Below are 27,984 nucleotides of genomic sequence, written 5' to 3'. Positions count from 1 at the left end.
TGGTTTTACGAGAAGGTAACAGTGCCATGCTAGATAGACATCTCAACCCTAAACCCTTACTCACCTGAGAAAAAATTGATATGATTTCTCTGCCTCTGGTAAACCATCAACAATTAGGCTGAATTACCCCCAACCTGGCTTTTTACATTGATTCCAGCTGGTGATAATAGGTATAAAATCACAATATAATACACATGCACATGTAATTCTGTATTTATCGCTATATGTTTTGCTGTAAGACAAATATATTGTATTCCTTAAGTGACAATACTTTCAAGCTCCAAAAGGCTAGCCAGTGGAAGAAAGTGAGAACAATGTCCAAGCACCACCCACAGAAATTCAAAGTATAGAAAGTGAGTGACTAGGAGTCAATTAACCAACTCAGAATAAAGAAGTGACATCTTTGAGAGTCACTCATTCTCAAAATGTGCAGAGTATGGGGGGTTGATCCTCACTCCGAGGGAAATGGGTCCAAGTAGGGGACAAGTACTGGACCAGGAGTCAGAAGATCCAGGGTCTCAGTTGCTGCTCCATCACCTAGCACTGCGACCTTAGCCTCAGATCTCCCGTCAGTGCAGTGGGGATTATGTCTGCCCTGCCTACTCTATAGCATTGATGTATGGAAAACACCACTATGTATATTAATTTGTATCCCAATTGAAAAACAGTATACAAATGTACTGTGGTCTTACTGCCCTACCTCAGCCCAAGGCATCAGAGTACCACTCGTAAATCATTACTGTCCTGTCCACATACGTCTTAGCAAAGGGAGAAAATTCCTATAAGAACCTGAAGAGGGAGTCAGTGTACAGAGGATTAAGCCATATGAAAGAGAGAGGCAAGAAAATCAAACTTCCCCCCATGCCTAATAATCCAGCCCAGTCAGGGGTAGCGCACTACAATTAAGCGTTAGGCTTCCAAAGAGCCCTGCAGATTGACTATCAAAGTTTCTGCTCAACTGAACTGAAACTTTGCAAAGTGGCCACCACTAAGACTCACCACGGAACTCCTCATATAGACAGTAGTCGATGTCAATTAACCTTTGTGAACATGAAAAATAAATGCAAAGGTTGAGGAATTAACAAGGAGACAAGCACAGATGCCAGACACAAGCATGATATTACTGTAAATGCTACAATCACATGGTGGTTAACTTTAGTATACTAGAAGTGGCTCTCGTGATAAAAGATCTTTTCTAAAAATGGAAGTACATTAAAAGTAGGGGCTGAGCCTAATCTATATTTTCCCCTATAGCACTCTGATTAGTCCCACATCTGCACTGGGAGTGCAAATATTTATTGAAGATACCACATTGGTGCCTTCTGAATGAACGCTTGAAGAATCAGTAAATATACTGCATTCAGCTGTGTATCACTCAACTTCCTTAATTGAAGATTCAAGCAAAATTAATTAAATTCATAGGTTATGAAAACATCTTTTCCCCTTAGAGGGAAAAAAGGATTTATGGAGTATAGAACAGAGTGACAACAACATCACTTGAGTCCAATAGCAGCCCCAGGGCAACAATGCAGTTGGAAGCTGCCCCCGCCTCCCCTTGGCCTACCCCACTTCTCTTCACATCCCCACTTCCAACCAGCAACATGGGGGGCCTCACAGGCATATATTGATATGTTGAAACTCAGAAGGCAAGTGCAAGTTCTGTTCAGACCACCCCTGTCCCATGGCCCAAAACACCCCCACTACACACCCCTTGCGCTTAGGTACGTGCACACTAGTTATGCAGTCCTGCCCGTAAGATACTGGACCAAAGGCAGAGGTCTTCATGAGCTCTAGAAATCACCTTGGGGTCATTTAGGTAGGGATTTCTGGAGTCTGGTTATGGAACCATGTTCTAAAAAAGGGGACCAGAGACTCCAGGTGGGTATGTCCCCTTGGTTCCTCATTCCTTCACCTAACAGGAAAGGATACAACCAGAGAAGGACACGAGTCAAGCCTTCTAAGACTCAGGGCAAGGACTCCAGTCGCCCAGATCCAAGGAGGTAATCCTTGAGCCCATCACCCTTCCAGCTAAACTCTCTTCTCCCTGTGATTCCCTTAACGGTAAACTTGATGAATAAGTAATCTACATCCACGGTTCATTTATTCATCAGCCTTTTTTTTGTTAAAGCCTTTAATTTTGCAACTTCTCTCATTATAATCTGTGTCCTCACTACCCAGTATAATTATTTTCTCTAAGAACATTCACAACATTCTTCTTTTCAAATTCAATCACACCTGGAAGGTTCCCCTACCACCAATGCACTCTCTTTTAACTGCTAGCATCATTCTCCACCTGGACCCTCTCTAGCCTTGTTCTGCCCCTGTGCCCCTTTCACGCTACTTTCATCTGTTCCCTCTGCAACTACTTTAATTTCCCTTCCTCTATATCAATTCACTGGAGGTTAAGTACTGCTCCGGACAAAGTATCCTTCCAACTCAACACGTAGATGTTCATCTTTTCCCATGGTCAGCTGATCCCAAATAGACTTGTTCAATTTTCATCAACCCAGAATGCTTCTCTCTCCCTTTGCAACAAACCAAATCTCTTTTTTGTTTTTAAACACTTGAAGCTCATCTTTTCTATGAAACATCTCCACATTAAGTCCACTCAGACCTAACCCCTCCAGATAATACATAATGATGCGAAAGCTGAGGGTCTATCTCTGAATGGGTATCATGGAGGAGCACACAGAGATGGTAAAGCAGGTTCTTCTTATTTGCCAAGCCTAACTGTCTGTTATTACCTATATTCCCACAGTCATGTTTCTCACAATTTGATGTACACAGGAATCATTCCGGGATCTTATTAAAATGCAGATTCTGATACAGTAGAGAGCTGTATTCCAAAATTTTCTGAGAATGAGTTCAGATTTAGAAGGAGAGAGTGACATGATTGATTAGTACTGTCTGCCATGAGCATGGGAAGACAATGGCAACACTGATCAAATGATCAGTGATTCATTGATTCAATGATTTATTCAACAAAGATTCACTGAGCATCAACTATGTGTCAGGCACTATGAACACAGACAGAGGAAGTCCCTATGCCCATGGAATTTACATTCTATTAGGATAGAAAGACAATTAAACAGCAAACAAATAAGCAAGATAATTTTATATAGTGGTCAGGGCTGTGAAGGCTATAAAGGCAACGAACAGGTGATGCATAGAGAGGAACTGAAGAGGGCTGCTTCCAACCAAGTGGTCAAGGAAAGCCTCTCCACTGAGGTGATGGCTGGGCTGAGGCTTAACAAACAGAAACAACTCAGACATTTGCTTACTAAGAGAACAGCCTCTCATCAGTGGGAACAGACAAAGCAACTGCCCAGAGTCAGGAACTGGATGAGAGTGCCGCATATTTGCCATCCTCAGACAGTGAAAAAAAAAGGCATTGACTTTGTATTCAGCTAAGTATGTGTTCTAATCCCAATCGTCTCATAATGGACAAGTTATTTAACTTATTTTCTGTTAAAAATTTTTATTTCTTCCTATCTATCAGAAGCTTTCCTAAATGTCAGACACAATGGTGAATAAGGCAGATGTGATTCTACTCTCATGAAGCTTCCATTCCAGCCCTCTTAACCTGTTTCCTCAGCTATAAAATGGGTAAAATAATACTGACTTTGCAGAGTCATCAAATGAAACAAAGTTTTGAAAATTTTAGTATACAATACTTAATAAGTACTCAGTAATTACTAGAACCCCTATCTTCCCTTACATTTTTGGTAATATAATGTTGACAAAGTTTATATGCCTTTTGCGTATTTAAGATCGATTTTTTAATCTGTTATATTCTTTCCCTTAGATTATAAATTCTCCAATTTAGGGAACATAATCTTTCGTAACAGTTTGGCACCTTGGAGACTCTTCACACAATTCTTCAACAAATATTTTACTGAGTTCCAAATAAATAAATAAATATTGATCATTGTTTGGTAATTGTGTTATAAGGTAAAACAGAGCAAGATAAGAGGGGAAAAGAGCAATGGAGGAGGGGAAATGTTATTAGACTGGCCAGGGAGGCCTCACTTGTAAGATCACATTTAAGCTGAACTGAGGAGGGAGTGAAAGCCATGTGAATTTCTGAGAAAAGAGTTTTCAAGACGAGGAAACAGCAAGCGCAGAAGTCCCGAGTGTTCAGTGGGTCTGGGGAAGAGCAAGGAGGCCAGTGTGGCAAATTCCTTCATTTTATAAAAGAGGAAATTGAGGGCTAGAGGAATAATTTTGGCAGACCCAAGTGTACCAGTTAATTTTAGCTGCTGTAACAAAATGACCAAATACTCAAACTCAAGAGAAGTATATGTCTTGTTTATGTAAATTACAATACCAGTATTCCAGAGCAGCAGGGGAATCTCCTCCAAGCAGTGACTCAGAGACCAAGGCTCCTTCCATATTGTCTTTGCCGTCTTTAATACCACGTTTCCAGGCTCGTTTGGGGTGGCAATCTCTGGTGTCTGATAGGAAGAGATTATAGAGGATCACATATAAGAGGTTAATAATACACCAGCCTAGAAGTGGTACACATCAATTCCACGAACACTCAACCGCTATCATTTAGTTACTTGACCACTACTGACCACAAAGGAGACTGGAATATGTAGTCTAGCAGGAAGATGAGAAAAAAGGATTTGGTGAGCAGCTAGCCAGGCTCTACCAGGACAAATCACCTTCTTCCTAGCCCTTTACTTTCTTCCTTTGCAAACGCGTGCATGAAAATACACACGTGTGGGTGAAAATAATGTTCTCTATAAAGTGGTCTCTATCTTAGTGATAGTTGGTGCTAATAATAATGAGACACGAGATAAAAGAATTTCTAGTTATCTGCTACCAGCCAAAACACATTCCATTGTCAAGTAGTTTAATCTTACTGAGATGAGAACACTGGAGAAAGAGAGATACATATAATGGAGTGAAGGATCAGGCAGAGATATGTTGTGATGGGGAAGGAAGACTGCATAGAGAGAAAATCTATTCATTAACACACTTCACCTCCACCGGTTCATAAGATTTAGCTGCAACTCGACAACCAGTTGTTCTCTGAATTTTCTCACTCTATCATTCACATCAGCAAGATTGTTGTGAGGATCATGTAGAGATTACATATGTAAATATAAAACTGAGGTATCACTGTTGTTATAAAATGCAATTATAAATAATGGAAAGAAAATATCAGTGTTAGGGAGGCAAGAAATTAAGAGTCATACAACAGAATTGGGTTATTCTACAGAAAGTCTTTTTCAATATCAGAAACGGTCCAATTAAAACTTTCAAAAGCAATACATATCTAAGAAAAACATGCGGGAAGATGGCGGAAGAGTAAGACGCGTAGATCACCTTCCTCCCCACAGATACACCAGAAATACATCTACACGTGGAACAACTCCTACAGAACACCTACTGAACGCTGGCAGAAGACCTCAGACCTCCCAAAAGCCAAGAAACTCCCCACGTACCTGGGTAGGGCAAAAGAAAAAAGAACAAACAGAGACAAAAGGATAGGGACGGGACCGGCACCAGCGGGAGAAAGCTGTGAAGGAGGAAATGTTTCCACACACTAGGAAGCCCCTTCGCAGGCGGAGACTGCGGGTGGCAGAAGGGGAAAGCTTCGGGGCCGCAAGGCAAAGCGGAGAGATTCAGTGCCGACCAGCACTCACAAGCCCGAGAGGCCTGTCTGCTCCTCCGCCGGGGCGGGCGGGGCTGGGAGCTGAGGCTCGGGCATCGGTTGGAGCGCCGGGAGAGGACTGGGGTTGGCAGCGTGAACACAGCCTGCAGGGGGGTACTGCGCCACGGCTGGCTGGGAGGGAGTCCGGGGAAAAGTCTGGACCTGCCGAAGAGGCAAGAGACTTTTTCTTACCTCTTTGTTTCCTGGTGCGCGAGGAGAGAGGATTAAGAACGCTGCTTAAAGGAGCTCCAGAGACGGGCGCGAGCCGCGGCTAAAAGCACAGACCCCAGAGACGGGCATGAGACGCTAAGGCCGCTGCTGCCACCACAAAGGAGCCTGTGTGTGAGCACAGGTCACTCTCCACACCCCCTTTCTGGGGAGCCTGTCCAGCACGCCACTGCCAGGGTCCCGGGATCCAGGGACAACTTCCCCGGGAGAACGCACGGCCCGCTTCAGGCTGGTGCAACTTCACGCTGGCCTCTGCCGCCGCAGGTCCGCCCCGCACGCCGTGCCCCTCCCTCCGCCCCGGCCTGAGTGAGCCAGAGCCCCCGAATCAGCGGCTCCTTTAACCCCGTCCTGTCTGAGTGAAGAACAGACGCACTCTGGCGACCTACACACAGAGGCGGGGCCAAATCCAAAGCTGAGCCCCTGGGAGGGGTGAGAAGAAAGAAGGGAAAGGGAAATCTCTCCCAGCAGCCTCAGGAGCAGCGGATTAAAGCTCCATAATCAACTTGATGTACCCTGCATCTGTGGAATATATGAACAGACAACGAATCATCCCAAATTGAGGAGCTGGACTTTGAAAGCAAGATTTATGATTTTTTCCCCTTTTCCTCTTTTTCTGAGTGTGTATGTGTATGCTTCTGTGTGAGATTTTGTCTGTATAGCTTTGCTTCCACAATTTCTCCTAGGGTTCTATCCGTCCGTTTTTTGTTTCTCTTAACAATTTTTTTTTATTTTAATAACTTTATTATATTTTATCTTATTTTATTTTACTTTTTCTTTCTTTTTTCCTTCCTTCCTTCCTTCCTTCCTTCTTTCCTCCCTCCCTCCCTCTCTTCCTCCCTCCCTCCCTTCTTTTTATCTTTCTTCCTTCCTTCCTTTCTTCCTTTCTTTCTTTCTTTCTTTTCTACTTCTACTAATTCTTTCTTTCTACTTTTTCTCCCTTTTATTCTGAATCGTGTGGATGAAAGGCTCTTGGTGCTCCAGCCAGGAGTCAGTGCTGTGCCTCTGAGGTGGGAGAGCCAACTTCAGGACACTGGTCTACAAGAGACCTCCCAGCTCCACATAATATCAAATGGCGAAAATCTCCCAGAGATCTCCATCTCAACACAGGCACCCAGTTTCACTCAACGGCCAGCAAGCTACAGTGCTGGACATCTTATGCCAAACAACTAACAAGACAGGAACACAACCCCACCCATTAGCAGAGAGGCTGCCTAAAATCATAATAAGTCCACAGACACCCCAAAACACACCACCAGACATGGACCTGCCCACCAGAAAGACAAGATCCAATCTCATCCACCAGAACACAGGCACTAGTCCCCTCCACCAGGAAGGCTACACAACCCACTGAACCAACCTTAGCCACTGGGGACAGACACCAAAAACAATGGGAACTATGAACGTGCAGGCTGCAAAAAGGAAACCCCAAACATAGTAAGATAAGCAAAATGAGAAGACAGAAAAACACACAGCAGATGAAGGAGCAAGATAAATACCCACCAGACCTACCAAATGAAGAGGAAATAGGCAGTCTACATGAAAAAGAATTCAGAATAATGATAGTAAACATGATCCAAATCTGGGAAATAGAATAGACAAAATGCAAGAAACATTTAACAAGGACCTAGAAGAACTAAAAATGAAACAAACAATGATGAACAACACAATAAATGAAATTAAAAATACTCTAGATGGGATCAATAGCAGAATAACTGAGGCAGAAGAATGGATAAGTGACCTGGAACATAAAATAGTGGAAATAACTACTGCAGAGCAGAATAAAGAAACAAGAATGAAAAGAACTGAGGACAGTATCAGAGACCTCTGGGACAACATAAAATGCACCAACATTCGAATTATAGGGGTTCCAGAAGAAGAGAAAAAGAAAGGGACTGAGAAAATATTTGAAGAGATTATAGTTGAAAACTTCCCTAATATGGGAAAGGAAATAGTTAATCAAGTCCAGGAAGCAGAGAGAGTTCCATACAGGATAAATCCAAGGAGAAATACGCCAAGACACATATTAATCAAACTATCAAAAATTAAATACAAAGAAAACATATTAAAAGCAGCAAGGGAAAAACAGCAAATAACACACAAGGGAATCCCCATAAGGTTAACAGCTGATCTTTCAGCAGAAACTCTGCAAGCCAGAAGGGACTGGCAGGACATATATAAAGTGATGAAGGAGAAAAACCGACAACCAAGATTACTCTACTCAGCAAGGATCTCATTCAGATTTGATGGAGAAATTAAAACCTTTACAGACAAGCAAAAGCTGAGAGAGTTCAGCACCACCAAACTAGCTCTACAACAACTGCTAAAGGAACTTCTCTAGGCAATGAAACACAAGAGAAGGAAAAGACCTACAATAACGAGCCCAAAACAATTAAGAAAATGGGAATAGGAACATACATATTGATAATTACCTTAAATGTAAATGGACTAAATGCTCCCACCAAAATACACAGATTGGCTGAAAGGCTACAAAAACAAGACCCATATATATGCTGTCTACAAGAGACCCACTTCAGACCTAGAGACACATACAGACTGAAACTAAGGAGATGGAAAAAGATATTTCTTGCAAATGGAAACCAAAACAAAGTTGGAGTAGCAATTTTCATATCAGACAAAATAGACTTTAAAATAAAGACTATTAGAAGAGACAAAGAAGGACACTACATAATGATCAAGGGATCGATCCAAGAAGAAGATATAACAATTGTAAATATTTATGCACCCAACATAGGAGCACCTCAATACATAAGGCAAATACTAACAGTTATAAAAGGGGAAATCGACAGTAACACATTCATAGTAGGGGACTTTAACACCCCATTTTCACCAATGGACAGATCATCCAAAATGAAAATAAACCAGGAAACACAAGCTTTAAATGATACATTAAACAAGGTGGACTTAATTGATATTTATAGGACATTCCATCCAAAAACAAAAGAATACACATTCTTCTCAAGTGCTCATGGAACATTCTCCAGGATAGATCATATCTTGGGTCACAAATCAAGCCTTGGTAAATTTAAGAAAATTGAAATCGTATCAAGTATCTTTTCTGACCACAACGCTATGAGACTAGATATCAATTACAGGAAAAGATCTGTGAAAAATACAAACACATGGAGGCTAAACAATACACTACTTAATAACGAAGTGATCCCTGAAGAAATCAAAGAGGAAATCAAAAAATACCTAGAAACAAATGACAATGGAGACACGATGACCCAAAATCTATGGGATGCAGCAAAAGCCGTTCTAAGAGGGAAGTTTATAGGAATACAAGCCTATCTTAAGAAACAGGAAAAATCTCGAATAAACAACCTAACCTTGCACCTAAAGCAATTAGAGAAAGAAGAACAAAAAACTCCCAAAGTTAGCAGAAGGAAAGAAATCATAAAAATCAGATCAGAAATAAATGAAAAAGAAATGAAGGAAACTATAGCAAAGATCAATAAAACTAAAAGCTGGTTCTTTGAGAAGATAAACAAAATAGATAAACCATTAGCCAGACTCATCATGAAAAAAGGAAGAAGACTGAAATCAACAGAATTAGAAATGAAAAGAGGTAACAACTGACACTGCCGAAATACAAAAGATCATGAGAGATTACTACAAGCAGCTCTATGCCAATAAAATGGACAACCTGGAAGAAATGGACAAATTCTTAGAAATGCATAACCTGCCAAGACTGAATCAGGAAGAAATAGAAAATATGAACAGACCAATCACAAGCACTGAAATTGAAACTGTGATTAAAAATCTTCCAACAAACAAAAGCCCAGGACCAGATGGCTTCAAAGGCGAATTCTATCAAACATTTAGAGAAGAGCTAACACCTATCCTTCTCAAACTCTTCCAAAATATAGCAGAGGGAGGAACACTCCCAAATTCATTCTACAAGGCCACCATCACCCTGATAGCAAAACCAGACAAGGATGCCACAAAGAAAGAAAACTACAGGCCAATATCACTGATGAACATAGATGCAGAAATCCTCAACAAAATACTAGCAAACAGAATCCAAGAGCACATTAAACAGATCATACACCATGATCAAGTGGGGTTTATTCCAGGAATGCAAGGATTCTTCAATATATGCAAATCAATCAACGTGATACACCATATTAACAAATTGAAGGAGAAAAACCATATGATCATCTCAATAGATGCAGAGAAAGCTTTTGACAAAATTCAACACCCATTTATGATAAAAACCCTGCAGAAAGTAGGCATAGAGGGAACTTTCCTCAACATAATAAACGCCATATATGACAAACCCACAGCCAACATCGTCCTCAATGGTGAAAAACTGAAAGCATTTCCACTAAGATCAGGAACAAGACAAGGTTGCCCACTCTTATTCAACATAGTTTTGGAAGTTTTAGCCAGAGCAATCAGAGAAGAAAAGGAAATAAAAGGAATCCAAATAGGAAAAGAAGAAGTAAAGCTGTCACTGTTTGCAGATGGCATGATACTATACATAGAGAATCTTAAAGATGCTACCGGAAAACTACTAGAGCTAATCAATGAATTTGGTAAAGTAGCAGGATACAAAATTAATGCACAGAAATCTCTGGCATTCCTATATACTAACAATGAATAATCTGAAAGTGAAATCAAGAAAACACTCCCATTTACCATTGCAACAAAAAGAATAAAATATCTAGCAATAAACCTACCTAAGGAGACAAAAGACCTGTATGTAGAAAATTATAAGACACTGATGAAAGGCATTAAAGATGATACAAATAGATGGAGAGATATACCATATTCTTGGATTGGAAGAATCAACATTGTGAAAATGACTCTACTACCCAAAGCAATCTACAGATTCAATGCAATCCCTATCAAACTACCACTGGCATTTTTCACAGAACTAGAACAAAAACTTTTACAATTTTTATGGAAACACAAAAGACCCCGAATAGCCAAAGCAATCTTGAGAACGAAAAACGGAGCTGGAGGAATCAGGCTCCCTGACTGTAGACTATAATACAATGCTACAGTAATCAAGACAGTATGGTACTGGCACAAAAACAGAAATATAGATCAATGGAACAGGATAGAAAGCCCAGAGATAAACCCACGCACATATGGTCACCTTATCTTTGATAAAGGAAGCAGGAATGTACAGTGGAGAAAGGACAGCCTCTTCAATAAGTGGTGCTGGGAAAACTGGACAGCTACATGTAAAAGTACGAGATTAGATCACTCCCTAACACCATACACAAAAATAAGCTCAAAATGGATTAAAGAGCTAAATGTAAGGTTAGAAACTATCAAACTCTTAGAGGAAAATATAGGCAGAACACTCTATGACATAAATCACAGCAAGATCCTTTTTGACCCACCTCCTAGAGAAATGGAAATAAAAACAAAAATAAACAAATGGGACCTAATGAAACTTCAAAGCTTTTTGCACAGCAAAGGAAACCATAAACAAGACCAAAAGACAACCCTCAGAATGGGAGAAAATATTTGCAAATGAAGCAACTGACCAAGGATTAATCTCCAGAATTTATAAGCAGCTCATGCAGCTTAATAACAAAAAAACAAACAACCCAATCCAAAAATGGGCAGAAGACCTAAATAGGCATTTCTCCAAAGAAGATATACAGACTGCCAACAAACACATGAAAGAATGCTCAACATCACTAATCATTAGAGAAATGCAAATCAAAACTACAATGAGATATCATCTCACACCAGTCAGAATGGCCATCATCAAAAAATCTAGAAACAATAAATGCTGGAGAGGGTGTGGAGAAACGGGAACCCTCTTCCACTGTTGGTGGGAATGTAAATTGATAAAGCCACTGTGGAGAACAGTATGGAGGTTCCTTAAAAAACTACAAATAGAACTACCATATGACCCAGCAATCCCACTACTGGGCATATACCCTGAGAAAACCATAATTCGAAAAGAGTCATGTACCAAAATTTTCATTGCAGCTCTATTTACAATAGCCCAGAGATGGAAACAACCTAAGTGTCCATCATCGGATGAATGAATCAAGAAGATGTGGCACATATATACAATGGAATATTACTCAGCCATAAAAAGGAACGAAACTGAGCTATTTGTAATGAGGTGGATAGACCTAGAGTCTGTCATACAGAGTGAAGTAAGTCAGAAAGAGAGCGACAAATACCATATGCTAACACATATATATGGAATTTAAGAAAAAAAATGTCATGAAGAACCTAGGGGTAAGACAGGAATAAAGACACAGACCTACTAGAGAATGGACTTGAGGATATGGGGAGGGGGAAGGGCAAGCTGTGACAAAGCAAGAGAGAGGCATGGACATATATACACTACCGAACGTAAGGTAGATAGCTAGTGGGAAGCAGCCACATAGCACAGGGAGATCAGCTCAGTGCTTTGTGAATGCCTGGAGGGGTGGGATAGGGAGGGTGGGTCGGAGGGAGACGCAAGAGGGAGGAGATATGGGAATGTATGTATATATATAGCTGATTCATTTTGTTGTAAAGCAGAAACTAACACACCATTGTAAACCAATTATACTCCAATAAAGATGTTAAAAAAAAAAAAAAAAAAAGAAAGACATGATTACCAGGGAATAAGTCGGGATGTAAATAATTACTAATGTACAAAGTCCGTGCTTTGAAAACTCTACCCTTTCTTAAAGTAACAAGGCAAAAAAAGCCTTTTTAGAAAAATAGTCTTCTTTAGTTTTAAATTTCTTAGGATAGGCTAAAATTATATAATTAAAGTCAAATGAACCCATCCCATACAGACATTCACAATTTGAGATGAAGGAAGTGGTCCTTTGACAGAAAATATAAATTAAAATAAGGTTGAATTTTATTTAATGCTCATTAATGACTAGAAAACACCATGTAAATTAAATCTACCACTGATTTTAAATTGAGTCATGCAGGTAACAACTTGAAAAACCCCTGATAAAGTCATAAAAAGATTAAGATAACCTATAGCAAAAAATTAGGAAAGTGCCTATCAACTTGGAAAAAATAGTAAGAGCTGAGTCATATCATTTCATTTAATAAGTCTTTACTGAGCACTCACCATGAGCACGTTATGCTGACCACCTCCTGAATATAACCCTATTAGCCCCAGATTTCTGAAAATAGTCATAATTCCCCAAATCTCAGCATGAATTTTATAGCCTTACTTGCATCTGGCACCAAAATTTTGCCTTCCATAAGGACAGGTTAACGATGACGTGGAGAACCGCCATGGCTTTGGGGGCATGCTTGATGGAGTTAAGTGGTAACCGGTAATATACGGCCATGCGGTACACACGACACAAAGACAGAGATCCTTTGTCAGAACTCATTATAATTATTTCCTGTTCCACTGATTTGCCCATTAATCATTGATCATGTGCTGCCTCTGACATTTCCTGTCTGGTCAATCTGTATTAATATACTATTCTTTTGCTGGTTTAATTTCTTCATCTTGCCTCTCTGAAAAGAGAAACCATATATAAAATGTTTTGACTTATTTGAAAGCACTTTTGCACACACAGGTGCCAAATTGTAATATCTGTTGATGTAATGATTGAATTCAGAATCTGTGAATCTTTTTAGATTAGGCCAGAACAAATTAAAAGTAAATCCAAGGTAGAATAGTCTTCTCCCTATAACTGAGGACCTGAAGCCTCTATTGCACGTGTTGAGGTTTTTATCAGTAATTATAGGAAAAGCTTTTGAGTAGAAGGAAATACAGGGATAATGTGAAGAGAATGGACTGGGGGAGGGAAGGAAAGAGCAGTGGATTGTAAAGCACATCACAACCAAACTTCAATAAAATCCACCTACCAAAGAGTTGATTAATATCTCTGTAAACTTCACACGCAAATACCAAAAACATATGAAAGATTAAGAGTGAATGGTCGGCCAGAAAAGACTTTTAATAATACCATCCTAATTGTTAGGAAAAAAAAAAGATTTTGTAGTTAATTAAAACCTTTGAAGTGCAAATATACTGTCTCCAGAAAATGTTAATTTATATAATGAGGTATATTTGATTTTAAAATTAATTCATAATCACCTTATAATCAATTCATATTTTGTTCCATATATAATTTTATTTTTAAATGTATAAAGACATAAGTTTGAAGAAAAGACTGTATTGGGCAGAATAATGTCCCCCCAAAGATGTTCACATTCTTGAAACTGTAACTTTGGTACATTAAATTGCGAAGGGGAATTAAGGTCGCAGATGAAATTAAATTTGCTAATCAATTGGCCTTAAGATAGGGAGAGTTTCCTGGATTATCCAGGTGAGCCCAATGTAATCATAAGCGTCCTTAAAAGTGGAAGAAGTAGGACGAATTATGTCAGGGTGATGCAATATGAGAAAGACCCAACCAGCCTGAAGATGGAAGAGGAGAACCAAGAGCCCAGGAATGCAGGCAGTCTCAAGAAGCTGCAAAAAACAAGTAAATGGATTCTCCCCTGCAGCTTAAAAAAAAAAAAGCAGGTCAGCTGACATCTTGATTTTAGCCAGTGAGACGCATGTCAGACTTCTGACCTTCAGAAATGTAAGATAATAAATTTATGTTATTTGATAAATGGAAAATTTATAAATGGAATGGATATTTATAATGAAATATTTCCTGCCATATCAGTAAACAAAGTATGTCACAGTCACCAATGATTGCAGCCCTCCAATGTGAGCTGGTGAGCCCTGAGGAAACTCAGGATGTGAAAATACAGGCCCAAGATAGCTAAGGTGTATATCAAAGGAATGATTTCAGTGAGCCCAGACTCTTTGCATCTTCCCATACATAGAAAAGCATTAAATTCCTTAACTTGAGATATCTGGTTTTCTTTATTTAACAATAGCCTTTTGATGTTCCCAATCACCTTCTCTTTGTTTCAAAACTCCTGTATATCCTGGCTCCCCCTTCGCCTCCTGGGAGCGGTTTCTCAGAGTTGTCTGAGATGCTGTCTCCCGGGCAGTCCTCATTTTGCCCCAAAGAAAACTTAACTCACAACTCTCACGTTGTGCATTTTTTTTAAGTCAACATATTTTAACACTAATTTTGTGGTGACTTTTTATAGTACTTATATAATACAAAGGCCAAACATTTTAAAAGTCTTTAGATTACAATTTATATCTCAAATGCACCTTAAAAAATGTAAGGAAATAAAATGTACACTTTTAAAAATAAGTTTGCAGCATCAATAAAACAAGTAAATCAAAAACAAGAACAATAAAAGTAACGATAACAATAAGACCCAAATAGAATAATATTTATTTTCAAAAAAAAAAACAAACCTAAAACTCAGAAGCATTTTGTGATTTTAAACCTGCCTTCTTTGGGCAGCTATGTAGCTCTTTTTCTTTCACAGTGAGGTGTAAATTGTAAAATTCCTTAAGAAAAATGTGATGAAATGTGTCTCAGAGAAAATGATAATGTGCCTTAGCCCTCCAGCCCCACCCCCAGTGGATTGCTTTGGTGTGGCCCTAAGCCCTACTTTAGCTTTAATTTTAAAGAGCATAATACAATATTTGCTTCAAGTTCTCTGATGAGAAGAGGTACTATACTAGGAATAGCAAGCAGGTAGACTCTGACAAGGTCAAAATAAACTGTTCCCAGGGTAACAGCAAAACTCCAGCTGTTCATCACTTCATCACAGGTAGTGTAGCAGGGGTGGAGGGTGGGGGGCAGGATTCGCACGTATCGTTATTGCTAATTGCTGATGTTGAGTTGAATTCAGTCTTATAATTTTAAGAACATCCAAAATTCAAATTCCGCATATGCTGTGCTCAAATACAAATAAGTATATACAAATAAGCAAGCAGATATGTAAAGGGAATAGTAAATCTACTCAAAGAAGGCAGGAAAGCAACATCGCTCCATTACCAAAAGCATGATCCATAACTCATTATAGCAGAGTTCAGCTAGACCAAGCCCTAAGTTGACAGGTTACCTCTAAAAAGCATCTCACTTTTGTTGCTGTTTTAATTGCAGGGAGAGGATGTTTGGAAAAGAATGGGGATCAAGAGACCCAAGGTCCAGGGTTGACTTGCCCAATAGTTGATCTTTGTGAAATCTAGGTTTCTACTTTGAAAATTAAGGAGATTAAACTAAGTTAATGTGTTCCAAAGTTTGGGATCTATAATGGTGGAAGTAGTAGACGAGTTGGTAAGAAGTTTTAAATAATACTGAATCGCAAAGTAAGAAAGTTGTTTCCGTTTCAATGCCCTTTTTAACGTTTCTACAAAGGTCAAGGATAACGTCTCAGCTTGGTGCTAGTAGAGCTTTGACACCTCCCTAATAAAAGCAAATCTCGGTTTTTAACAAAGAGAGGGCAAGCCTTAAGTTCAGAGCCTTTCAAAGACGAAGTCATTAGCTAGAATTAACATATTGTTTTACCTTTATTGTGTTTAATTATACTTTTTTTTCAATTTATGGTATATAAAACTGATTTCATTTATATATAAATAATAATGTAATTTATTTAAATAAAAACAAGAAGTTGAGTTAAAGAAAAATATTAACTAAATAATATATAAGTGCTAGTTACACAGGTATTTTTAAAAATCTTGAAAAGGTGGTATCCAACTGACTTGAAGTTTGAAAAATGGTGAATTAAATCATTTCTAGGATCCTTTCCCATTCTATCACTCACTCTCTGAGCCAGTGATCAGAAACCTTGCCTCTACTATTAAGGTAACTTACTGAGACACCTCACCTTCTATTCCATTTAGTTGCTAAGATAACTCTTGGAATTGTTCTTTTTTTTTTTTTTTTTTGCAGTACATGGGCCTCTCACTGTTGTGGCCTCTCCCGTTGCGGAGCACAGGCTCTGGACGCGCAGGCTCAGCGGCCATGGCTCATGGGCCTAGCTGCTCCGCGGCATGTGGGATCTTCCCAGACCAGGGCACAAACCCGTGTCCCCTGCATTGGCAGGCGGACTCTCAACTACTGCGCCACCAGGGAAGCCCATATTATTGAATTAATATATACATACCTCATTTCCAGAAAAGAAATAATAATTGCCCAAAGCCAGGAAAAGCAACATGTGTCTCATTATTGTGTATTGAGTGAATAACTGGATCCTTGCTTCTCTTACGTAAGTATGTTTATAGACCTAAAGAGAATCCTAGATCTAAAGCCACACCTAAGTCAGTGTAAACATATGGTTTCCCTGTTTATAGTTTATACACCTTTGGGAATGTTAGAAAGATAAACCTCTTCAGTCACTGTCTCAGAACTCAAGTTCCTCCCAAACCATGCAATACTATTTCAATACTACTTGAAAGCTCAAACCTGTAAGTCAAAGGGATATTTTATTACTGGCATGCATTATCTATCTTTGCCCAATCAGGAAGGTATGAGAAGGTGGATGTCCATACTCATAATCTGTCAACGCAGTTCTTGTGGCATGAATCAGGAGAAAGGAAAAGGTGGGGTAGGGAATGAGGTGGCAGAAGCCAGGCCAGACAAGAAAAGTCACGAAAGTACAGTAACTGCTCTGGGCCTTGCAGGGGGATGGCTTGTTGTGTGTGTGCTGGGGTAGGGAGTAGGGAGGGAGTGGACGCACAGTAGGGAGGGAGTGGATGCACAGTGGGGCTCAAAGGGGAGGCATTGTCCTCCTGAGCAGAAATTAAGTAACTCATGTTCCAGGCTGGCTGGGTCAGCTACTTGCTGATATGTGACATTGGACAAGTTAGGGTTAGGGTTCGCTTCAGTTTCTTCAGCTATAAAATGGGGCTAATAATAGCTAGCTCACTGGGTTTCTCTGGGGAGTATATTAACATTAAGACATGTAAGTGCCCACCATCATCCCTCCAGCATAGCATGTGTCTTATATTGTCTATCATTGTAGCACAACTACGTTGTACCGTCTTTATCTATTTGCAGGTCTCGCTCTGCCTCACTGGTCCCTTAAAAGACAGGAACTGTGCTTTATTCATTCTTATTTCCAGAACCTTGAACAACCCATTAAGGTCCGACTGGACCTTAATAAATTCTTCTTGAATGAATTCATTAACAGACCAATGCTATTACAGTGATTCTCATCACTATACAGCCCAACTACTTTTAGAGGATACACTAAGGCATGTAATCATTAAAACTGGAAGAAGGGAAAAGGCTGAACTCATCCCAATAGGGCTTGAGTATTGTTTTTATGGAACTGAAGGAAACAAATTAAAAGCACATATTGTGCATTAAGGTGAAAAAAATGATAAAGAGAAAGGAGTGGGGGATTGCACAGAGTAGTACTGCTTTGTGCCAAGAATTTTAAAGCACGATCTGGTCTTTCATACACACACTGCAGAGATAATTACTTCAATAGCCCTTTATTTTTCCCAACATTACTAATTAGCCTGATGAGAGGGACTTAGCCAAGCTGGTTAGTACAGTACAGAATTTGGATAAGGACTTGATGAGGGACATTGTTCTCCAACAGCCAGCTGAGAGACTCCCTGTCAACATATTTAATAGTCATTCCAGCTTTCATAATTCTGCCGCCTCGGACTCTCAGAGCTTGTTTCCCAAACACGATGCAACTTGGACTTACTCTCAAGTTAAAATATTTTGAAAGGTCATGCCAGACTTCTTTTCAAAAGAAAATATATTATTTAACTTTATGATTCTAAAAAGGCAATGATGATTCTAAGGAGATGATGTAATAAACAATATTTTTAAAGTATATTTTGTAAAGTTAGTTTATCTCCTATATAACATATTCTCTCTTCTTTTCTTTCTTTGATGGGGGAGGGTATTTTAAACAATACTTTCTCTGAATGCCCACAGGTGACTAACTTTGCGGGTTCACTTTGTTTAAAGCTGAACCTAGAACAACAAAAACTCTCATTCACCTCCTGGGATCTAATTAGTGGAGAACTTGCATGCTAAAAAAGTCATCTCCAAACACCACAGGTACTTCATTTAAATCTCTAATTTACCTCTCATGTTTGAATTACCAGACAGTTCTAAAAATGTGCCAGTCTGAGGTTGTTGGAAACTAATATGGCTTAATATTTTCTGAACTTGGCTTTCAAACTGAGTTTGCAGAAATTTCAGCCACTTGTTAATATGACTGCAAAAGAAAATGGATATTTTCTCTTTGCTTGCTACTATTTCCTTCGAGAAAACAAGGATGCAAAGACTCCAAAACATCAAACGGACCTACTGCCTTTTGGAATATGTAATCACTCTTTACATCGTTTCTGCCTTATCAGTTAATCAGTCTTTACATTAAACAGTACCAGGTAACAAGAAGTAATGAAGTCCATGAACCTAATTTTGATCCATTGAAATAGCCTTGATGTAGATTCAACTGCAGTCTTGTTGATTTATTATTTAAACTTGACTTGATCTTTAAAATGTGGTAGTAGTGAAGGTAGCGATCTTAAGTAAATTGCAAAAAGCTTTTTGAGTCTACTGATATAAAGTACATGTGACTATTATATTACGTAGTTTGCTAATAAGACTACAGTTGAGTTAGTTGGTTCCCCAGAAACTCCTAACTTTTATTCCTATTCCTAACTTTTGAAATGCCAAGTTTCAGACATATTATAAATAGCTTGTATGAGAAAGACTTTTGATGGCTGAGATTAATTCAGTTCTGGGCACCTAGGTGTAAAAAAATAATATAGCGTTTGATGACTCCCGGTTTTCAATAAATTGTTGTATCAGTTTGCACAAATGGAAAAAAATCTTAAAACATTTTTTAAATATAATTTAGATATTTCTAAGAATTATTCCCATAAAATGAGTATCATGGCATAAGTAATAACAAGCATAACTGGAAGGGAAAAGCACTTTTATTTTCCTAATTAACTTCATAACCAACTCTGATATCTTTCCCTAGGATATTTGATTCCCTTTGTTTTGTTTCTAATATCTACTGCTTCAAACATAAAACTCCTTCACCTAGCAGGGAATGATTTCAATTGCATTTCAAAATATGAATTTCTCTCTCCTGGGTTCTACACCCTAGAGCATTTCCTATTTCTGCATTTTTCAAAGCAAATGTTTGGGCAATACTAAATGTCTCCCTCCATGTTGAATCTCACAGTCTCACATGTTTGCTAGGAAGATAGCTGGAAATAATTAAGATCCTCAAAACCATTTCCCGGGTACTCAGAGTTCTGCCACTCAAACTTTTAATTACAAACTGACATCCAATAAAGCAGAATGTCAGAGCTACTGCAACTATACGCGCCTTGCAGTTTTACCATGGACCTTGCTATATCAAAAGGCTGCCTTGCCGATCATTTTAAATTAAATACAAGGCAAGTCCTCCCAGAGCAAGAATTACAATGAAAGTCAGCTTTTCAGTGGAGCAGCTGTGTAAACGGGTTCTAAAATTAGCCTAGTCGTTTCCAAGCTGTGGTTTACAGCTTCAATGTGTCTTCTGCAGCCCATGTCGGGATGAGAAAATGAATTTTCTTAAGAACATCCCAGTCATTTTGGGTTCAGTCCATTTTGATGGTGTCATAGCTAACTCAAACCTCTCAGTCCTAAGCAGTCTGGGTATAGGGAGATGTGATCAAAAAGTGCCATCTGAGAAAAGTGTTTGCTTTAATTTAGATGGTGTTGACAGACCAATGGGTACTGTAATAAAACCACCTGGCCTCTTGCCCAGGGGATGTATAATCTAAACAAGACAAACAGGGATACAATGAACAACTTGGGCTAATAGGTCGTAGCTAGCTTCAGATTTTAGACTTCCTGTTCTTTATTAGAACGGTTAGGAGGAACTTTTTCAATTCCCATTTCTAATACTTGTTTTTGCAGGGAAACAGTGGGGGTGATCATAGAAAAAATTCATGCATGACAGGGTAGCCATTATTCCTCTCCTCACCATCTCCAAAAAAAGAAGAAACCTGAAATGATTTCCTAACCCAAACTCCTGCACTGGTTGCTGGCTGTCCTAGAAGTTTAAGGGGCAGGGGGGAGAGGAAAGATGTGGAGGACTGGAGCAAAGGAGAAGAGGAAGCAAGTGGAGTTGGCATTGAACGATAGGAGGACATTAACAAGAATCTAATTTATACCTCTGAGAGCATTCAAATCCATACATAACCACAAATGAGTGATCATTTTGCAGTGAGCGTTTGCCTTTTGTATCCTTTATTACTGGTAATCTAATGTTGCTAATACACATGGCACCATGAGATTCCTAGATACGAGGGGACCAGACCTTGCAGGATCATAACATTTTCACAGAAACAGGTATTCTAAGGCTGGGAACCAAAGATTATGAAGTCATCTCTGACCTAGAAGAGAGGGTCAAAAAGGTCAATAGGGACAGGGAGAGGGAGGGTCATGTCAAAATAACACACCGGCCAGTGCTGAACCTACACCAAAAACTCAGAACCAGGAGCTCAGCCCATTCACAGAGAGTCACCCAACCACCTGCCTAGGTAGGAACTGTTCTTGTAGGTTCCAGGAGATCTCAACGGTGCCTTGCTGGGATCAGAGAACTGTAAAGCAGCCATTCTGATGTGTCTATGGTGATCTTCGGACACGTTACTTTAAAATGCTGTCTATCTTATCAAGCAGTGAGCACCACAAACATTCTAGGCGCTCAATTTATTTTGCAAGTGACCTGAAAATGGTGAGCGGAGGTAGATCTATCATAAACATAGTGAAACTTTGATTTCAAGGCCCCTGATTTGCACCACCCTGTGATATCTGGAAGTTACAGAATGTTCCGGGTGGAGAGGGAAGCCAAGCTGCAATCACAGGTTTCTGGTATATTTCCCAAATAGATCTCAGAAGAAAGGGACCAGGATCCCCAAGTTTCCATCACTTTGTTGTGATTTCTTTCTTATCCAAAAACAAATTCACTTTGATATTTAATGTATTCACAGCTTCATGTTCTTTTTCTGAAACAGCCCTCAAACTCACATTCAGGCCCCAGAAAACGTGGACGTGCCCCTCATGGTGATATTGAGACCTTCCAATATGTTCTTGTCAGCCTGTCATTTGAGAGGCAGTATAGCTGGGGTGTTGTCAGGAAGTCGTTATTATTACTTTCAAAAGTGTCTTGGTTTGAATAATAAATGATGTGGCCACTCTAAGCATAGCATAATAGATAAGAACACAAACTGGATGAAAGCACTGAGTTTAAAAACCAATCACTGTAATTTATACTTTGGGGGAGTTATTTAACTTCTCCGTGCCTCAGTTTCCTCATATGTAAAATGAGGACATGAGTACATACGTGAGAGATGGTTATAAAGGTTAAATGAGCCCAAATATGTGAAGTACTTAGAGCAGTGCCTGGCACAGAGGAAACACTATGTGCCAGGTGTTCGTTGTTATTGTTGTTAGATTATTAACTCCTAATTTTTTTAACAAATCAATTAAGTATTTATTAATGAGAAAGCAGTGTGCCCATAAATAGCTAATAATCTACTGGTGGTATTGTATAATCACTGATTAAAAGATATCTTTATTGACTTATGATCACTTTTTCCCAGTCTTATTGAGATATAATTGATATATAACATTGTATTAGTTTAAGGTGTTCAACATAATGATTTGATATATGTTGATATTGCAAAGTGATTTCCACATAAGCTTAGTGAACATATATCACCTCACAGTTATAATTTTTTCTTGTGATGAGAACTTTTAAGATCTACTCTCTTAGCAACTTTCAAATACACAATATATTATTGTTAACTATAGTCACCATGCTGTAGATTACATCCCCGGAACTTATTTATCTTACAACTGGAAGTTTGTACCTTTTGATCACACTCACCCATTTCCCCCACCCTCCCACCCCCTGCCTCTGGCAACCACCAATCTCTTCTGTTTGTTTGAGTTTGTTTTTTTTTAGATTCCACATATAAGTGAGATCATAGAGTATGGGTCTTCCTCTGCCTTATTCACTTAGCATAATGCCCTCAATGTTCCTTCCATGTTGTTTCAAACGGCAGGATTTCTCTCCTTTTTATGGCTGAATAATATTACATTTTAGATATAGATATGTAGATCATACTTTCTTTATCCATTCATCTGCTGATGAACACAGGTTATTTCCATACCTTGGCTATTGTAAATAATGCTGCAATGAACATGGGAGTACAGATATCTCTTGGAGAAACTGATTTCATTTCCTTTGGATATATACCCAGAAATGGGATAGCTGGATGATACGGTAGTTCTATTTGTAATTTTTTGAGAAACGTTCATACAGTTTTCCATAGTGGTTGCACAAGTTTACATTCCCACCAACACTGCACAAGTGTTTCTTGTTCTCCACATCCTCCCAACACCTACCTTTTGTCTTTTTGATGATAGTTAAACAGGTATGAGATAATATCTCAAAGGTTTTGATTTGCACTTCCCTGATGATTAGTGATATGCATCTTTTCATGTTGACCATTAGGATGTGTTCTTTTTGTTCTGTTCTGCTCATTTTTATTTTTTATTCTTATTTAGTTTACCATCTTTATTGGAGTATAATTGCTTTACAATGGTGTGTTAGTTGCTGCTTTATAACAAAGTGAATCAGTTATACATAAACGTATATCCCCGTATCTCCTCCCTCTTGCGTCTCCCTCCCACCCTCCCTATCCCACCCCTCTAGGTGGTCACAAAGCACCAAGCTGATCTCCCTGTGCTGTGCGGCTGCTTCCCACTAGCTATCTATTTTACGTTTGGTAGTGTATATATGTCCATGCCACTCTCTCACTTCGTCCCAGCTTACCCTTCCCCCTTCCAGTGTCCTTAAGTCCATTCTCTATGTCTCCGTCTTTATTCCTGTCCTGCCCCTAGGTTCTTCAGAACCATTTTTTGTTTTTTTAGATTCCATATGTATGTGTTTGTTCTGCTCATTTTGAAATCATATTTTTTTTGCTTTTGATTGACTTGTATGAGTTCTTTATATACTTTGGGTATTAACCCCTTATCAAATATATGATTTGCAAATGTTTTCTTCATTCTGTAGGTTGCCTTTTTGTGTTGTTGATGGTTTTCTTTGCTGTGCAGAAGCATTTTAGTTTGTCGTAGTTCCACTTGTTTATTTTTGCTTTTGTTGTCTTTGCTGTTGGTGTCAAATCCAATAAATCATCTAACATGTTCTTGAGTTCAATTCCCTCAAGGCATACTGGGAAGATCATTCCTTTTTGTGGAACTTATTTTTAATTATTATTAAGAACAGCAAACATGCCTGTAGAAAATTGTTTTATACAAAATCACTTTGGGAATTACCTAATCCCGTGTAATTGCTCCAGGAGAATAAACTAAAATTAGTGGCTCATTTAGAGGTAGAATTGAATTCAAGATAATAAGAATGTTCCCAAAGAGAACACTGTCCAATTATAGTATAGACAGGGCTAGCCTGTGAGGTAGTGAGCTCCCAAACACTGAAGATATTCAAGAAGTGACTAACCAACCACCTAGAGATGTGGTACCTGGACTCTGCATTAGATAGATGATTCAACTTGATGACTTCTAAGGTTAAGCCCAACACTCAGAATCTACGTTTTTATCACATCTTATACTGAACAATTTCCTTCTCTTTACCACAGACTCAGCTCTCTTCACTACTACGTTTAGCATGATGGGTTTAACACTCTCTACACTGAGGGTTAGAGTGTGGCCTGTTAATTCACCCTTGTCCTTGTGAAAGAAAAACTTCACCAGTAGAGGTTCAAAATTCACAGTAAATGCAGAGAAAATACAAAGATTCTCCAGACTTCAGAATAACAGAGAAAAGTAGAAATGTTCAAGGGGTTCAAAAACTTTGCAATGAGGAAAAGTTTTAAATATTTAATATGCCTGGCAAGGTCTTTTTGGGAGAGATTAATATTCAAATGCAGTTTGTTTGCATTAAAGTATTTAAATGCTATGCATTTAATATAAAATACATATTCTCACTTCTTCCCTGATGCAAAATCGCATTGGGAATTATGTGATCATGTGTAATTTGTTAAATGCAAATCATGTTTTAAATATTCATATACCATATTTGCATTTTTTTTTCTTAATCAGAATTTTCAGAAGGAGGAGGGGGAGCAAAGCAAGAACAAACTCTAAAATACATTCTACTGAAGACACCAAAGAAAAGAAAATAATGTGCATGGTAGACAGACAAATCCCTGCAGCCACTGACATGACAACCAGAGAAATCTGCACGGATTTGAAATGTGAGGTTCACGTCAAGGTATTGATCATAACCTAGAAGCCAGGTGGGATCTTGGGGGCAGTTGGCCCTACCCCTTCATTTCATGAATGAGAAAATAGAGGTTGAAAGAAGAGAAGTGACCTGCACTTTGGCAGACCAAGAGGAAACAGATGCCAGTGAGATTCTATGATGGATGTCCAAACGATGGGGATACACTGTGCACTATATTTCTTCAATCTTTACCTAGCCCAGCCCTTTCTGAAAACTCATTAAGTAGGCTCAGTGGAATCCAACAGCTGAAAATTAAAAATCAATAAGAACACTAACTGCCTAATAGAGAAATGATAATGTCCAATGCTGGCTAGGATGCCCTGAAATATTTTCTTACATTGCTGGCAGCAGTTTGAATTGGTATAACCTTTTGGAAAGCAATTTGGCAAACTTCATCAAGAGTCTTAAGTGCATTAATGTCTTTCTTTCCAGTAATTCCAAATCTAAGTATCTAAGTGCAGAGATATAATGTTTAAACTGAAAAAAAAAGTCTATGTACACCAAGGTTCATCACAGTATCATATATTACAGCTCAAAGTTGGAAATGGCTCAAATGTACAGCAATGAAGAAATGACTAAGAAAATTATGATTTATTCCCCACATTAGAATATCATATTATAATTTGAAATGACAGTTACATGAAGAGTCTATGGAACTTACAACAAAATGTATTAAACAATGTTTTTAAGGATGACTGAACCCACAGTCTGGAAGAAGAACTACATAACATCTTCTCATATTAACTTGAGCATAGATAACTAGAAGAACCAAAAGCACTCAGAAGTCTGATGTCAACATCTAGTTTCTTTTCCTTGCTAAGAAATGCCTTATGTCTGTTGTTCTAAAACTTCATTGTGAGCATCACAAAGAATTTGTCAAAAATTCAGATCCTGATTGTTGGGTCTAGGACAGGGTTCAGGAATAGACATTCTTAAACAGACATTCTTAGTCCCTGGGGGTCAAGGAGAAAATTTTTTTCTCTGCTTTCTTCTGGATGTCTCTTCTGCCAGGCTTCCTGAATTCTCTCATGTGTTTGCCCCAGCAGACTGCTCTGTGCTTGGGGGAATCCTTTCATTAGGACTTGTACCTCTTCTCTACCAATACTCCATGTATCTCAGTTCAAGATTAAGGAGGTAGAGTTATAGTTTTATTGTCATGACACATTTTCTGTCATGTTTTATTGCTTTAACAAATTTAAAAATGCATTTTCAGAAAACTTTAGAGGGACTTCCCTGGTGGTGCAGTGGTTAAGAATCCGCCTGCCACATGTCGCAGAGCAACTAAGCCCGTGTGCCACAACTACTGAGCCTGCGCTCGAGAGCCTGCAAGCCACAACTACTGAGCCCATGCACCACAACTACTGAAGCCCGTGCACTCTAGGGCCCTTGTGCTGCAACTACTAAAGCCCATGCACCTAGAACCTGTGCTCCACAACAAGAGAAGCCACCACAATGAGAAGCCCACACACTGCAATGAAGAGTAGCCCCTGCTTGCTGCAACTAGAAAAAGCCTGTGTGCAGCAATGAAGACCCAATGCAGACAAAAATAAAAATAAATAAAAAAATTAGAAAATAGATGCTTTTATAGAACCATGCCCAGAAGTAATAGCAAAAAAAAAGTCAATAAATAAGCTACAACAAAACTATAATTTGAATTAACTTCCTGGAGGATGCTAGAAGAAAAGAACAAATAAAAGAGTGTTATGAACCATTTTTTGATGGGACTTTTTATAATACTTAACATTAAGGTTTTTGTTTACTGATGGAAAAGATCCTACATTTGCCCTCTGAGTTTTACATATTTCAAGTACTACATACAGGAGAAATTATTTTCTTTGGAGAAAAGTAAGTAACATCCACTTTTAACAGTATGATGGACCAAAACTAGATACTCTAATAAGTAAAACTGTAGATTAACTTAAACAAACATATTTTGTAAGGCATTTTGAGGCTTAGGAGAAATCCTCAAGAACCAAGAGGGAAAAAAAAAAACTGATGAGCTGAATCTTGCATGGTGCCCATCAGCAAACACAATGAAGAAGCAGTCAGAGGACTTTCCTGGAGCCAGTGCTGATAAGATATCTGGAATGTTGCCCTTGGCCACGTGAAGGATCTGAACCCCATACTCCCACTTCAAGCAAGGACTCATAAAAGAGGCTGAAACATTCCAAGACTGGCAGTACCTCCTGGCCTTCAGCAGATGCAAACTCAAATCCTCTCTGCAGAAGAACAACTAACATTTAGACCCTCAGAATTTTCACAGGGTAAGTTCAATCAAAGCCCACCAAACACACAAGGAAACGAGACTTCATGAGTATGATTCAACAGACTGAAAAAAACAGACCTACTGTATAAGACAGGGAACTCTCCTCAGTGCTCTGTGGGGACCAAAATGGGAAGGAAATCCAAAAAAGAGGGGATATGTGTATACGTATAGCTGATTCACTTTGCTGTACATTTGAAACTAACACAACCTTGCAAAGCAACTATACTCCAATAAAAATTTTTAAATAAATAAATAAGTAAATAAAATTGGTAAAAAATAGACCTCTAAGAACTTCTGAAGTTGAAATTATCAGATGCCAAATATAAAATAAATACCTGAGTATAAAATGCTTTAAAATTTAGAATAAAACAATGAGCAAGGAACAAGAAACTACTAAAATTGACCAAGAAAATTTGAAAAACAAGCAGAAAAAACCTTTGAGTAATCAATAAACTTCTGAAATTGAGCACTTAATAAATGAGTTATACAGTAGATAAGATACAGCTGAAAGGTGAGAATTACAATTGATAAGCAGACATTACAGAATACAGTTTGGATGTTCCATGATCAAAGATGTAAAGGTGACATAACAGACAGATCAAGATTAGATAAGCTATATTTAACTGGCGTCTCAAAGGAAGAGGATAGATAGAATGTAGAA

The sequence above is a fragment of the Grampus griseus genome, assembly GCF_964374135.1.
Source record: "Grampus griseus genome assembly, chromosome: 5".
Lineage (NCBI taxonomy): Eukaryota > Metazoa > Chordata > Mammalia > Artiodactyla > Delphinidae > Grampus > Grampus griseus.
The sequence above is the reverse complement of the archived record's forward strand: the minus strand, read 5'-3'. Positions refer to the sequence as shown.